Below are 15,534 nucleotides of genomic sequence, written 5' to 3'. Positions count from 1 at the left end.
ACAAAAAGAAAAAATGTATTATGGTCAAAAGTGATGGTTGGTGGGCAGAGTTTACATTTCATATGGCAGAGCAATAGATTGTGTTGTGCCAACTTTGCAAGACCTACTCGTTACACGATGGGATGCACAAAGAGATAGAAACTATAAATTATCCATTGAGAATTTATGGAGTATTTTTAAGGAATTGAAGCCGGATGTGGCCATTTATTTTATTTTACGATATTCAGAAAACATTGTAAAATTTTGTTGAAGAAATTTACTCAATGTCTTCCTCAAAATGAAGACATTTTTTAGATTCAAGATTCCCAAAAGTCCAATTTCTTAGCTTCCTGTTGGCTCTTCAAAGACATAATGCTTATTGATGTGATAAAGCATTTGAACAAAATGATATTGAAACTATGGAAATATAAAAACACATGATTTGGTTTCACGAAGAAGATATGAATATGTTCAAAGTCAACACAGACCCCTGGATGGAGCTGCTCTGCATTCCCCCCTCTTCTCATTGCTGCACTCCAGATAAATAGAATCACAGTCTTAGGAAAATTGCAAAGCTATGTTATGGAAATTAGTGTGTGATTTCAGAAGAGAGTTATGGGAGGAAGGAAAAAATTAACTGCTTCTCCAGTCTTCCATAAATTATGAGCACCTGATTGGAGAAGCAGAGGGCCAGAGGGATAGAAAATAGGAAAAGGGACTTCAAAGATGAGCAACCAGGAAGCTGAATGTGTCCTATCATCTGGAGAATGAAATGGACCCCAAATCAACAGATTGCAGGCACATTCTCAGAGAATGTGTTTCTTCCTTTGGATCAAAATAAATGACAAGAAAAAAGTCAACTGTCTGTTGTGATATGTGTCCAGAAAGGTTTTTGAAACTTTTGTTTTTATCATTGAAGATCTTATCTGGAATTATCAGAAAGAGAAAGAACTCATGTAACTGGATTATTTGGAATACATGTTACACATTCATTGACTTCAGCTAAGTATATGTTCAAATGTTTCCCGGTTTTGTTTTGTTTTGTTTTGTTTTTCAAATATGTTTGGGTGGCTAAAACTCCAGAATAGGCAATATATTTTTTTTTCAACAATCATTTACAAAAATCCAGTAGTAAGTAGATGTTTTACATGTATTTTTAATCACACTAATCCTTCTATGGCCGCCATTACTAGCTTCATTTCTCAGATGAAAAGTCTGAAACCCAAGAGTGAAGTGATGTGACTCAGGTCTTATAACTGATTGCATTTTCAGCATCTATTGTAGGAGTATGCTCCCTTACATGAAATGAAAGGGAAAAACACTGTTCTCAAGGCCACCAATACTTGGGCCACAGGAGAACAGGGGAGGATGGGCACCCAGTGAGCCCCACTGGGGAGGGAGGAAAGAACAACAAAGAAGAGAGTATTTGGGTACAAAACACAAGCGTTGTTTACGTCCCAGAGCTAAGAATTGTAGAGAGTGTAGTTGCCTTTCAGTATTGTGCACAAGGTAGGCTTTGAATACATTTTGAATTTTCCTATAAGGTTGAATGGATTAAAAATGTAAGATCAGTAAGGGCTGGATGCATTCATGACAACACAGAATAGGAATATTTGAGAGCACACCTTATTTTTCTGACAATAATCTCAAAGAATATGGCAGTTGACTTTTACAACCATCTGGATGGGGCTAAAGACCAGGTCTAAGCCCACACATTGCAGTAGTTTCATCATTGCTCCACCCACATGGGATGTTTTACACTTGAGACCCCAGGCTCCTATAGGGATTCTCCTTTTCCTTTATTCCTCTTCATTATATTAATCCATTAATGCTATCTTTCATCATAGAGATGAGAATGGCTGACATATGGGAACAGAGGTTATTTATCGTGGAATGGGTACACCTCCAATACGGCCATAAAGAGTACCAAATCCTTATCGTCCTTTGTGTTAAGTGTGTTATTTAGGCTTACCTCATCACTGTTAATCGGCCTCCTTCATACTCTCTCCATGAAGCCAAAGATGTACATATTAAACACAGGAGTGTTTGACAGCTTCTCCTTCCCTAGGGCAGCTTGCTCAACTAATAATAACTAAGATATCTTTTGACAAGTGCAGCTAAGAGCTGGTAAAGCTTCGTCAATCTGCATCAGCCTTGTTGGCACTTTCTTTCCATTTCAAACCTGCCTTACCTTGAATAATGGAAGCTGGACAGTGACCAAAGAAGCTCTAAAATCCAAGAAAGATGGTGGATAAAATCGAGCAAGGAGGGTTAGGAAGGATGAATGCAAAACCAGACTCATATTGATCAGGGGAAGGAAAATACTTTTTCCAACTGCAATTGCAGCTGAAACCCATAAATTAGATGATTGAAGTAATAAGACACGTGAAATGGCTTTTAAGTCCACTACCCACTCTGTGTAATAAATTCCGAGTGACATCGAAGCTTTTAGTGGAGAGAATGATTTATTGCCATCTGCAAGAAGGAAGCTTTCAGGGATTATCTCTAACGTGGCAAAACACTATTCCAAATTTCACAAAATTAGCAAAGCTTAGTGAAGCTTGGTGACTGAACTGACAAGCAAGCTCAAAAAGACAATTTTAATGGAACAAAAATACCGCAAATGCGCACTCTCACATACCAGTACTTAGGCGTGTATTATCTCCTTAAAAATAATCCAAATTTCATATTAAAGGAAGATCTTTAATTTTTACAAAGAAATTCCTGAGACTGTTAGATTTATTTTTTGGTTATTTTTACTATGTGTACATGTCGCTAAAAGATACATAGAAAAGCATAAATATATTCTAACTTACTTTCATCATGGAAGGGCCAAAATCCTAAACTGATTTAACTTTTCTTGCCTCAGGCACAACCCTCTATTTAGTCCATCATTCGAAAAGAACCACACAGTTCAACCATGAACTACCTGAGCAAGGAGGAGAGGGGACCATCACCGGAGTAACTTTACATCTCCATCTTTATTTTTTTTTTTTTTTATTTTTTTTTTTTTTACATCTCCATCTTTAAAAAAAAAAGTGTGATTAGGCAACTTGAATAAAATCTGAGGGGTTCTTACAAAAGCATTATTACTTGCCAAGCAGATGACATGACAGGAGGTGACAGAGAAGTCTGAGGATTGGGACAGGAAGCGATAAGGATGATGCTGTGGAGTCCTGAAGTCCAAGACCTGGAAAGACTTCCTAGATCTGGGATGTATCGCAATTTATGCTTTCCTCCCACCCATCTAGTCCTGCTTTTTTCAGCAGGTTGCAAAGAATCAGAAAGTGGGGAATCGGGGAATCTACACTTTCTGTGTAGACAACAGGCTCTCGATGCCAGAATTGTCAGATTCTAAAAATTGAGATATCAGGGGTTGCTTTATTTATTATTTATTAATATTAATATTAATAAATAGCAATATAATTGCTTATTTATTTATTTATTTATTTATTTATTTATTTATTTATTTATTTGGTCCTGGCTTTCAAGAGGGGCATCTACCATGTCACATCCAGTGCCACTCCTTCCCGTCTTTACCCAGAGTCCTCTCATTTCCCTAAGACATATACTCCGTCCTGCCTGAGACATAATTGGCATTCCTTCATTAAGCATTTCTTACACCTCTGTTTTCCCTCCATGTCACCAATTTTACTACCACAGAGATTCAGATTTAACTATCTCATCTGTCAAACTACAGTCTAAGAAAGGAAATGTTTTGGTTATTAACACGGCCTCTCCCCCCCCCTTCTAAATTTAACGGAACTGTGTTCCAATTATTAATGATTTCTCAATTACTGAAAGATAGAAAAATAGTAGGGAAAAAAGTGCTTCTCAATTACATAATTAAGAAGAGTATCTTCCTTAGATAATTTTCAGGTTGCCAATCTAAAAACTTACATGGTTTAATTGTTAATAAGTGGTACAATGGAACAAATAACTGAAGCAGAAGAGAACTGTACCATTTAATAGTGAGTTTTCCTCCAAATCCTCCTCACAGAAGCAAACTCTTCCTACAAATGATAATTAGTAATTAAAAGTCACAAAACACATTATGTTTGCAGTAGCCAGTGTCTCTGAATATGCCAAGGCATACTCTCCTACTAATCAGTTACTAAAATGTGGTGTCTCATAGCTTTATGATATGAATATCAAATAAATCACTTCTTTCCAACATTTCTATTTGCACTAAATCTGAAGATGAAGAAAAGTAATCTTCATCATAAGAAAGAAAATATTCCTTGAGAAAGCAGTCCTATAATTTTACAAATGTGAAGAAGTATTTCAGTTGGGGATGAGCTAGCCAGACCCTGTGATTTGCATTTAGAAAGTAATTAGCGACTAAATGTTTTCTCAGTTTCTGAGTTAGCAGAAAGACCTGTGTCCAGGAACACTGACACCTCACCGCAGGCACTATTCAAAAACAATACTATTCTTTGAAAGATAGTTCTTTCTTTGAATCCATTTGTTCTAATCATCTACTGCTATGTAACAAACCACTCTCCATACCTAGTGACATAAAAATAGTGGCCATTTTATTGCGGTTATGGAGTCTGCAGGGCAGGATTTTGAGCAGAGTACAGTGGGGATGGCTTGTTCCTGCTCCAGGGCATGAGGTCTCTGCTTGAAGACTCAGGTGGGTTGAGAATGACTCAGTCATTGGGGGCTGTAATTGTCTGGAGGCTTCTTCACTCACATGACTGGTGCCTGAACTATGATGACCCATAGGCTGAGCTCAGCTAGGGCTGTTGACCAGCATGCCTGCATACAGTCTCTCCATGTGGCATGGTCTCACCAGCATGCCTGCATACAGTCTCTCCATGTGCCAGCATGGCAGCTGTGTTTCAGAAAAAGCCCTCTGAGATGGAACATCTGGTAAATGAGTATTGCAGAAGATAAAGGCTGATATCACTCAGCCTTTCCTGGGCCAGCCTTAGAAGCCATATAGCATCTCTTCCACTAAATTCTGTTGGTTACAAGCAAGTCCTAAAGACCAGCCCAGTTTAAAGGAAGTGCCATGAGACTTTCTCTCGATGGGGGAGTGGCAAGGTCACATTGCTGAAGGGCCTGAGAGATAGATGTTTTTGCAGCCATCTTAGGAAAAGACATCTGTCATACATTCAAAGGAGGAAGATGGGATATAAAATGCACTTAGCATCTTTCACATGACATTCTTTATGCTAAGCAATACACACAGGATACCACTGAGTTACCAACTGCTTCATGTGTGTCAGTCCTAGCATTTGCCACGTTATATGGAAAACATTTGCTTTTAATCTTTCTTCCCCTACTAGATAGTAAATTTGCCACAGCAAAGACTCCATTTTTCTCTGTCCTCAGTGCCTTGCATACCTGGCATATAATAGATGCTCAAGTATTCATGTGTTAAATTTTTAAAAAAATTTTTCTAGCAGGATTTTTCACAAGGTAGTTATGATCATTTATACATGTTTTTTCTGCTAAACTCTCTGCCTCTTGATGATTCAGACTTTATCTTCTTAATCTCTTGACTAACACTCTGTCTGGCACAGAGTCATTTCTCAATAAATAGTCATAAAACTGAACAGCTATTTTCTATGAAGATGGCCTATATGGAAACTAATAACAGACCTAGAATGAGGTTAAATATAGTTAGCTACATTCAAACCTATAGTCATGGAGATCAAAAGAATATATCTCCCCTGTGTAATTGCTTTATAACAAGTGACTTCAAAAGCTACTGACTTTAAAGTCTTAAGACACAAATGTTTCATTATTGTTTGAGATTATATATGTTGAGTAGGCTGTTATGATATTGGCTGGCCCTGCAGTTACCTGAGAAGGCAATCTAGAGTGAACAAGAGGGTTCCCCTGGCTGGTACGGGGTGCTGGCTTGTTGGGTGGGAGCTCAGATGGGAGCTCAGATGTTCTCTGGAATACCTGCAAAGAACCTTTACTTCTCCCAGTGGCTTGAGCATCGCAGAGCATGAGGACTGGGTGCTGAGAGGCAGTATCCTGGAGTGAACATCCCAAGAAAAGAGAAAGGAAAGCTGCCAGTCCTCACAAAAGCTAGAATCAGAATTGCAACAGTATGACTTAGGCCATCAACTGGTTAAACCATCACATCTCTAGTGAGATTCTAGGGTAGAAAAAAAAACAGTTTCATTCTCAAAAGGGATCACTCAAAGGGATCAGTCAAGAATACATAGACACATTTACCCATCATGGAATGAGAAGAATGATAAAGGAAAAACAAATAGGAACTATTTTGGTATCACTTCTATTTGTGATTAATTAGGTTCATCAGACATAATACTGTTAAAGCTTAAGGCTGCTCTTGACGCAGACTTCAGAAACAGGAAACCTGATCTTTCCCCAACTTTCAGTAGGGCTGGTTGCTCTACAAAGGGATGTGTATCATTTCTTCATGAGGCATTTGAGATAACCCAACTGAAGACTGCAAGTTCATTGGACACACACACCAGTGAACATCCTAAACATCTGCCCATTTATTTTAACCAGTGCAAATTGAAATTAAAAAGTTGTAATGGGAAAAGGGTCATGATGCTAGTTAAAAAGAGAAAGAGTTATAAACCTGTATTCATATCAACATTCTGATAATGTTTTTGCTTAGATGTTTTTTGAGGTGTTGGCATTTAATGCAATAGTATATGAAAACTCTAATTTACTAGATAGTAAATTAGAGTTTTTCCTGCTGCTTCTAGGAGAATATTCCTATACATCCTTGGAGGATGAGTTTTCAGAGATTGAATGTCAAGACTGGAGCTTCTTAGCTCCTGAGAAGCTAAATAGTCTGTAGCTGGGTCCAAGGACCTAGGAACTGGCCATCTTAAACATGAAGTCGTCCAGGCAAGCCTTCAAATGTCATGATACAACCAAATGAGAAAGAAAGTCTGGGTATTTATAAAGACTGGAGGCCAGCAGGTCTGATCTAGGGACTAGAAAGAGTGGGAAGATTCTTCAGAATTGTGAGAAAAGGATGAGAGGGTTGAAAACACCTTCACGGAGGAGTCTAGATTGCAAGTGTTATGTGTGCTTGAAGAACAAACTGGAGGTGGAAGGATCCTCATGTGGGGTGTGTAGGAGGCCCACCAGGAGCAGAATATTGAGAACATTTAGCTCCGTGTGTCCGAAAACCATACCAGGTCCACAGGTCGCACAGGACAAGAGACACTGAGAGGAATGGTCTTTAAGTCACCTGAAGAACAGGAGTGCTTCCTGATTTCCTAGACTGCAGAGATGCTGGTGTTCTGTGTCAGCCCAAGGAAGGAGCCAGAAGAGGCTGAAAATGACTAAGAGTGGATTTCAATCCCAACCAATGACAGAGTCAGACGAAATTTGATTGTATCCAGTATTAAGAAATGTAAGATTACTGAGATGACTTTTGGCTGGGGAGCAATTTAGACCTTTTCTGCCTTTCTCTCTCTCTCTCTCTCTCTCTCTCTCTCTCTCTCACACACACACACAGAGAGAGAGAGAGAGAGAAAAGAGTAGAAGAAAACAAACTATAACTATTAACAGTGGCGATTTATATGCTGTTAAATTACAGCTGACATTGTTACATTTTTCAGTATTTTGGGGAATATACATTTACTTCAAAATTGCAAAAGTGTAAGGAAAAAACAGAACCTAATTAGATGACAAGCTAAAACCTAAAGCGTATTCTACTCCCCAGTAGTACTCCTTAATCTAGGAGCAGGGACATGGCTCCAAGCTAAATCGAAGGAAATGAGTTTATATGGTCAAAAACAGAGCAGCAGGACCAGAACCAAAATACTTCTAAGTAGTGAAGAAGTAGCAGCCCAGTGTTTACCAATGCTGGCATAAGCAGCCAACAGCTCTTATTCTTGCACGCTTACTATCTGCTCTCTCCACTTTCAAAGGATAGATTGCTCTGAAGCAGACACTACAAATGTGTCTTTACTTTAGTGAAATTAAGCTTTCTAGGAAATAAGGAAAATAAAACATTTGGAAGCTAGAACATCTCTGACAGAGGTAAATTCTAGGGTGAGTTCAGGGGGAGAAGGAACAGGAGAGAGTCCCAGTAAGTCAAAATATTGTTTTCAGAAAAGATGACAAAAAGAAAAAAAAGAGAAGGAGGATGTGGTAACTCATTGAATAACAATGATATTTGGTGCTTTGTAGAGAGCACAGGATCTCTTTAAGTGCTGTAAAAGTGGAGTGAGCTTCTTTCATGAGAATAATATTTCCAACCCATTTTATATTAAGGATACAATATATAAACTTCCTTCTCTCAGATTCAGATTAAAAAGAGAGACAGTGTAGAGGAAGTATGTACTCTTTTATCAAGTAAGTGAAGGCTGATGATGGGGGAGACAGGAGGATAGGAATCGGGGCAGAAAAATATAACTCCACGACTTCTGGGCTCATCAGCTGGATTTTAAAAGTGTTGCATCAGAGCTGTTTTACTATGAAAAAACAACTGAGTTAGGCTTCTCCAGAGAAATAGAATCAATAGGATGTATGCGTGTCTTTCTTTCTTTCTTTCTTTCTTTCTTTCTTTCTTTCTTTCTTTCTTTCTTTCTTTCTTCCTTCCTTCCTTCTTTTCTTTCTTTCTTCTCTATCATCTATCCGTATATTTAGAGATTTAAAAAAATATATTCATCCTACTATGTTGGCTGGAAAGTTCAAAATCTTTAGAGTAGGTTATCAGGTTGCAGACCCAGGGAAAGTTGATGTTGCAGCTAGAGTCCAAAGGCAGTCTTTTTTTTCCAGAATTCCTTCTTTCTCAGGAGATCTCAGTCTTTTTTTTTTTTTTTTTTTTTTTAAGGCCTTTGACTGATTGGAAGAGGCTCACCCACATTACAGAAGGTAATCTGCTATATTTGAAGTTTACTGATTTAAATGTTAATCATAGCTAAAAGCTACCTCACAGCAACATCCAGGCTGATGTTGACCAAACATCTGGATGTCATAGACTAGTCAAGTTGACACATGAAATTAACCATCACAGAAAACAAACACTTCACAGAACGCCAAGAGAACACAGGACAGAGTACAAGTTGACTCGCTCAGATGATGAAGTGGTGTCATAATGAAGGTAACTTTTTCTAAATGAACTCCTTAATAACAAAAGGCGGAGTGTCAATTTGCATGAGGTTATTCCACAGTGGGTAAAGTCTCAGCTCTCTGTCAAAAAGAAAAGGCATTGGGTTCCACCTGCTTTCTGAATCAGATAAACATTTTCAGGTATCTTTTCTGTAAGCCTGCTTTCATTGGAACAGAAAACATTCTGTTTTTCAGGAAGGATCCTTATTTCTTGTGGCCACCTTGTTGTCACTATCTTAGTCTCAATTGTAACTGGGTCTCAGCAGAAACCTTCACTTCCATACTGAACCTCATTTCCTTCAAGTCTCCAAGTGAGGCTTTCAGATGCAAGCAACACATCCCTTTGTAGTTCCACAGAATCTCTATCCTAGTCCCACACTGCAGCCATATTTATTTTCTTCTCATCTACATTTTTTTTTCTTTTTCCTCTGTCTGTTCAGCAAGGGACAGGTCAAAGTAAGTTCTAGTTATCAATCAACTTCATCTATGAATTCCCTACTTTTGCTAACCGTCAGTGCTCAGTACATCTTCATTAAATACTTTGTAATATGATAAGGCAACATAAGATCAATGATACTATTGCAATAAATTCATATCTATTAATTTTTTTTTCTAAATTTTGCTGATACAAAGAGGAATCGTGTACAACATCCAAGGAACTGCACTGCTTTCCAATCAGTACACAAAGGATTTATAGTGATAGAATTACAAAATTTTATTTTCAATAAATAAAACATCTATTGAACTCATATTGTATGCACTAAGAACTGGGGTAGACTCTTGAGTTAAAATGAGAGATGAGATCACAATCTGGTAGGGGAAAAATGAAACAAAAATTAAACATCTTTTTGATATAGCATGATACTTGTATAATAGAAAATGAAAAAAATACTTAAAAACCATCTCATGTGGCTCCTTTATTTTAAAGCTGAAGACACCAAGGCTCAGAAAATTAAAAAAAGCAGCTTCTCCACAGTTACATGTATATTTCGGCAGCAGAACCAGGTACTGGACCCCAAGCCATTTACTGGTGGCTTCAATTAATTACAGCAAATAGAAAATCACCTACAGGGATCCCTGGGTGGCGCAGCGGTTTGGCGCCTGCCTTTGGCCCAGGGCGCGATCCTGGAGACTCGGGATCGAATCCCACGTCGGGTTCCCTGCATGGAGCCTGCTTCTTCCTCTGCCTGTGTCTCTGCCTCTCTCTCTCTCTCTCTCTCTCTGTGACTATCATGAATAAATAAATAAAATCTTAAAAAAAAAAAAAAAAAGAAAATCACCTACAGAGAAAAGGTTTACCCAAATAGCATGGCAAATGAGCACAGCTCCAGATTTCACCTAAAAAACGTAGGTTCACCAGGTTCTCAAGCCAGGACTTTTTCTTTCTTTCTTTCTTTCTTTTTTTTTTTTTTTCCCTATTTTTTTTTCTGTAGAGCAATGGCCCAGCCTAGTAGCAGTAGAGCATTAATCTCACCATTAAGGCCCTGACATTGCTGAGATCTTTACCACCAGTGAGTAGCAATTATTTTTGTAGTAGAGGTCCATGTACAGAGAATTGATTCCCAGTGCATATGAATATCCCCTATTAGCCCCACTTGATAAGTGGGAGCTGTGCTCAGGCCTGCAGTGGAGGGCTACAATTGCCCAATCGAACAGTCTCTCTTCATGCATAAACATTACTCCTGCTATCACTAATGGGATAGGGTTCCACAGCGCTGTGGAAAATAGAGCCCACAGTCTTGTGATAAATCTGTCAAATGTGACATGCTCTATGTGAAGAGCAGCGCCACGGCTGATTAAATGAGCAACCCGGTGTACAGTACAATAATGCGTCAAAGCACTTTGGTGCAGACAGCTGGTTCGAAGCTCTGGGAGACAAATCAGGACTTCAAATATGAGTCATTAGAAGTAACCAAGGTAAAAAAAAAATGCCCATACTAAACACGCAGTAGACTTCTCTCATTAACATTGCCCTTCACTCCTCTTCTCTGTGTTGCCTTGTTTTGGTCACTTTCTTAAATCCAGACATGGAAGGCTGGACAAGGTGTTGCATAGTACTGAGGTGATTAGCTAGAGAGGGGTACATGGCTCATTTGTAGTCTGGCTGGATGCGACACAGGCCTACCGCTGGTCTCTGGCTACCCTTCCACACTGTGACCACTGAACACAACACATACCATCCTTGATAAAATCCCCACCGATCAAAGCTCTCCCTCCCCCCACTTTTGCACCCTCTTCCCACACCACACAGTGATACGGTGACATAACATGAAATATATATTTAGTGTCCTTGGTTCCTGGCCCTGAGCTCCTAAAACTTTTGGAATTTCTTGAGTGGCAAAGGTGAGAGGAGCATCTCCTGTTACTCATAACAAGCCCCTTTCCACCTTGAGTTTATGCTAATGAGGTGACTCTTGGAGGAGGGAGGCTGGTTGCCAGGGGGAACCAATCACACCATTAGAGGAACTTTCTCTCCAACCCCCAACCCTTGAGGGCTCCATCACCTATGGCCAATGACTTAAACAATCCTGCCTACATAACAGAACCTCTGTAAAAATCTCTAGGTGACAGGTTTGTGAGAGTTTTTGAGTTGGTGCTGGGATAGGGGTGCACCAAAATCCAGCATGAAGATCTGAGGTTCTTCCCTATACTTAACTCTATGCGTATCTTCCATGTGGCTCTTCCTGAGTTGCATCCTTTATAATAAACCAGTAATAGTAACTAAAGTGTTTCCCTGAGTTCTGTGAGCCATTCTAGCAAATTATCCAACCCAAGGAAGGCTCCTGGGAACCCCTGATATATAGAACTGGTCAGTCAGAAGTATAGGACAGGAGGCCTGGCCTTGAAATTGGCATCAGGTAGTTAATGTCAGAATCCAATTAAATTTATGTGCAAAGGACATTTCAGTTCTGCTTCAGATAATACTCCATCAACTCTACCAACTCAAGGTTGGCAAATCCTGTACACTTCTGGAAAGGATTTCTTACAGAGCGTTCATTAAAAAATTTTCTTTTCAAAGCCAATTTGAAAAAAAAAAAGTCCTTGAAGACTTTTTAGATTAATCATTTATTTGTTTATTCATATTCATTCATTTACATAAACTATATTTAGAGTTCACTGTGTAGGTATTGTGCTAGACTGCAAGGGTCTAATGTCTGTTGGAGACATTTTTTTCTGTCCTCAAGGAGTTTACTATCTCAACAGGACTCAGTACACCTTTTCTGTAAAAACCAGATAGTAAATATTTTAAGCTTTGGAGGCCATCAGGTTTCTGCTACAGCTCGTTAACTTCCATTGTAACACCAAAGCAATCATAAATCATATGTAAATGAGTAAGCAGGTTCCAATGAAACTTTTTTTATGGATCTGAAACTTGAATTTCATATAATGTCCACATATCACAAACTATTTTCTTCTTTTGACATCTTAAAAATGTAAATGCAAATTTAAAAATGTAAGAACCATTCTTATCTCACCAGCCATACAAAAACAGGAGGTAGGGCACCCCTGGTGGCTCAGAGGTTTAGCGCCACATTCAGCCCAGGGTGTGGTCCTGGAGGCCCAGGATCGACTCCCACATTGGGCTCCCTGCATGGAGCCTGCTTCTCCCTCTGCCTGTGTCTCTGTCTCTCTCTCTCTCTCTCTGTGTCTCTCATGAATAAATAAATAAAATCTTTAAAAAAACATAAACAAAAATAAAAACAGGAGGTAGGCCAGATTTGGTCCATGGGCTCTAGTTTGGCAACCCCTGGTCTACATAGGGAGGCCTGGGACTCAATAGATCTCTCTGTTCCCATCAGGTATGACAAGAAGAAAAGGAGCCTGTGTAAATTACCACGTTCAGTGATACAAAGCAAGCTCTGGGTTTGACTATGTTATCTATCAACAGAAAGCTATACAGTTCCTGGAGACCAAAAAATATTTTTCACCTGCTTGTGATGGCATTGTTCTTCATCTGTTAAATGAGATTAAAACTCCCTCCCTCTCGATGTTATTGCCAAGATTAGAAATAATGCTCATAAAATACCCAGCACGCTGCTAGCCAATAGAATTCACTCTATACTGGATGCTATGAACAAATCAACTTTGCTGTGCTGGACGCATAGGGAATTTGAAAGATTGTTGTTTCATTTTAATTTGTATAGGGCACTTCTTGGTGCCCTTAAAGTAAAGGCTTTTGTTTGATTAGTTGCCTGGTTGGCCAATATTTTTAAGTTAGGATTATAGTATCACTATCATTATGGTGAAGAAAAACATAAATATAGGTCACCCTTCTCTATTTCTTGAGAGTGTCACTACCCTAAAAAGATCTCTTTGGGTTTGGGGTAGTATCCTTGGCTGAAGAACAATCCTTTTGATATAGACTGAATGTTTGCATTCTCCACCACCACCCCCAAATTTACGTGTTGAAACCTAATCACCAGTGGGATGGTATTTGGAGGTGGGGGCTTTGGGAGGTAATTAGATCAGGAGTGTAGGGCCCTCCTGTAGGGGGTTAGTGCCCTTATGAAGAGACATTTCTCATCCCTTTTTCTACTGTGTGAAGATACAGCGAAAAGATAGTCATTGTGAACCAGAAAGCTGGCTCTCATCAGACACCAAATCTGCTGACACTTTGATCTTAGAATCCCCAGCCTCCAGGACTGTAAGAAATAAACTTCTATTGTTGATAAGCCACTCAGTCTATAGTAATTTGTTACAGCAGCCCATTTGGACTAATACACAAAAGCACTGATTCTGACTTGTTCAGCAAATTCCTGCTTTCCCCTCCACCCTCCACACGTATGCTTGCCAGACTCCAATGAAACAGTCAGTTCAGCCCTAATCACAGTACCTAATCTCTGAGCTCTCCTTATACTTAGTACATGGAAACTGCCTTTTATGAAGGATGGTGCCCACCTAAACCACTATGCCCAGGATTCATACTTTTTAAAAGTCAGCTAATGTCCAAAGAGTTTCTAAATTTAGCAGAATAAGGCTGCAGCCTTATTGTTATTCTTTTGGTTTTTTTTAAGTAACTTAATAAAACTCTGTATGAATTGGCTAAAAGCACACTGATCCTTACAATTCTGAGAGTAGCACACCTCTTCTTATTCAATGCAGTGACTTACTAACACTAGCTTAGAGTAATGTTGACAGATCACTGGACCTCATGGGTAACTGTTCTCAGAAATAACACTTGGGCATTAGCTGTGTTAACACAAAACTAGCATATTTCACAAACATTTTTCAACTGAGCAGGATCTTTAAAAATAGGTAACCTCATTTAGTCACATTCCCAGTTGTGAGAATGTTTTTTTCACTTAATAATTATAAATAACAGGTATTGAGTACCTAACTCACACGACACCATGCTAAGTGCATCACTACATATAATCGTCACACAGCATCCTGGACTAGGCAGCACTATTGTTTTTATTTCATGGAAAAGAAAAATTAGGATTAAAAGAGTAATTTAAAAAGAGTAAATTGCCAACAATCCCACAGCTAATAAGCAATGAATGTGCAATGTGGAATTTGAATTTTGGTCCATCTGATTTAACCACATCTGGCTAATGGCTAATGGCTAAGCAACATCATTTCTCATGAGCCAATTCATGCCTGTGAATCCTAGAGAAGGATGCAGAGTTTTCCTAAAGTCAAGTGCTCTATAAGGCTCCTGGATGGTGTTAAGTGTTCAATTGGTAATAACAGTGTTTGCATTTATTTCTTAGGTTAAAAACTGCTATATTATATATCCAGAATGCTGGATCTTCTCTAATAGTTTGAGCACACAAAGAGACTGAACTCCATTTTTTAAAAATAATAATGGCCTTATTTCTAACTATTCTCACGTCCATCTCCATAGGTAAGAATGAAAGCCATATCCAAACATTTCACAACATCTGTATGTCTGGTATCTAAAGTATATAGGTTTCTACAAGGGTCCATCCACTAATGAATAGAAAAAAAGGTGATACACACACACACACACACACACACACACTGGAGTATCACTCAGCCATAACCAAGAATGAAATCCTGCCATTTGCAACAACGTGGATAGTATAATGCTAAGTGAAATAGTCAAAGAAAGACAAATAACATAGGTTTTTACTCATGTGTGGAATTTAAGAAACAAAACAAATGAGCAAAGGGAAAAAAGAGAAAGAGAAATAAAGGAACAGACTCTTAACTAGAGACTGATGGTCACAAGAGGGGAGGTAGGTGCGGGGATGGATGAAATAGGTGATGGGGAGTAAGGAGGGCACTTGTCATGTGATGAGCATCAGATGATGTATAGAAATATTGAATCACTATATTATACTCTTGAAACGGATACAAGACGATATGTTAACTGTACTGGAATTAAAAATACATACATACATACATATGTACATACATACAGAAAGCATATGAGTGTCCTTTTAGTACAAAATGCAAAGGTTCTGCCCTTAGTCTGGCTAGATCATTTAATCAAGCTTTCACTTTGATACTGATGTTGAT

General features: G+C 38.8%; 1 long non-coding RNA gene across 28 annotated transcripts in view; it reads right to left on the bottom strand.

Moving 5' to 3' along the window:
• The window catches only part of LOC144306781 (uncharacterized), a 350,851-nt gene that overhangs the window by 141,324 nt on the left and 193,993 nt on the right, over positions 1–15,534 (bottom strand). Inside the window, exons 1-3 of one of the 28 annotated variants that reach the window (XR_013373877.1) lie at positions 5,794–6,076; positions 3,942–3,992; positions 2,796–2,958 (exon numbers count right to left, since the gene is read on the bottom strand). The exons of the other annotated variants lie outside the window; for them this stretch is intronic. This is a non-coding gene — a long non-coding RNA (uncharacterized LOC144306781). Of the gene's footprint in view, positions 1–2,795; positions 2,959–3,941; positions 3,993–5,793; positions 6,077–15,534 lie in introns of those variants that run through there. 28 annotated transcript variants of the gene reach the window in all.

This window comes from Canis aureus, chromosome 37, assembly GCF_053574225.1.
Source record: "Canis aureus isolate CA01 chromosome 37, VMU_Caureus_v.1.0, whole genome shotgun sequence".
In the NCBI taxonomy this organism is placed as follows: domain Eukaryota; kingdom Metazoa; phylum Chordata; class Mammalia; order Carnivora; family Canidae; genus Canis; species Canis aureus.
Note: the sequence above shows the minus strand (reverse complement) of the source record. Positions and strands in the feature narration are given on the sequence as shown.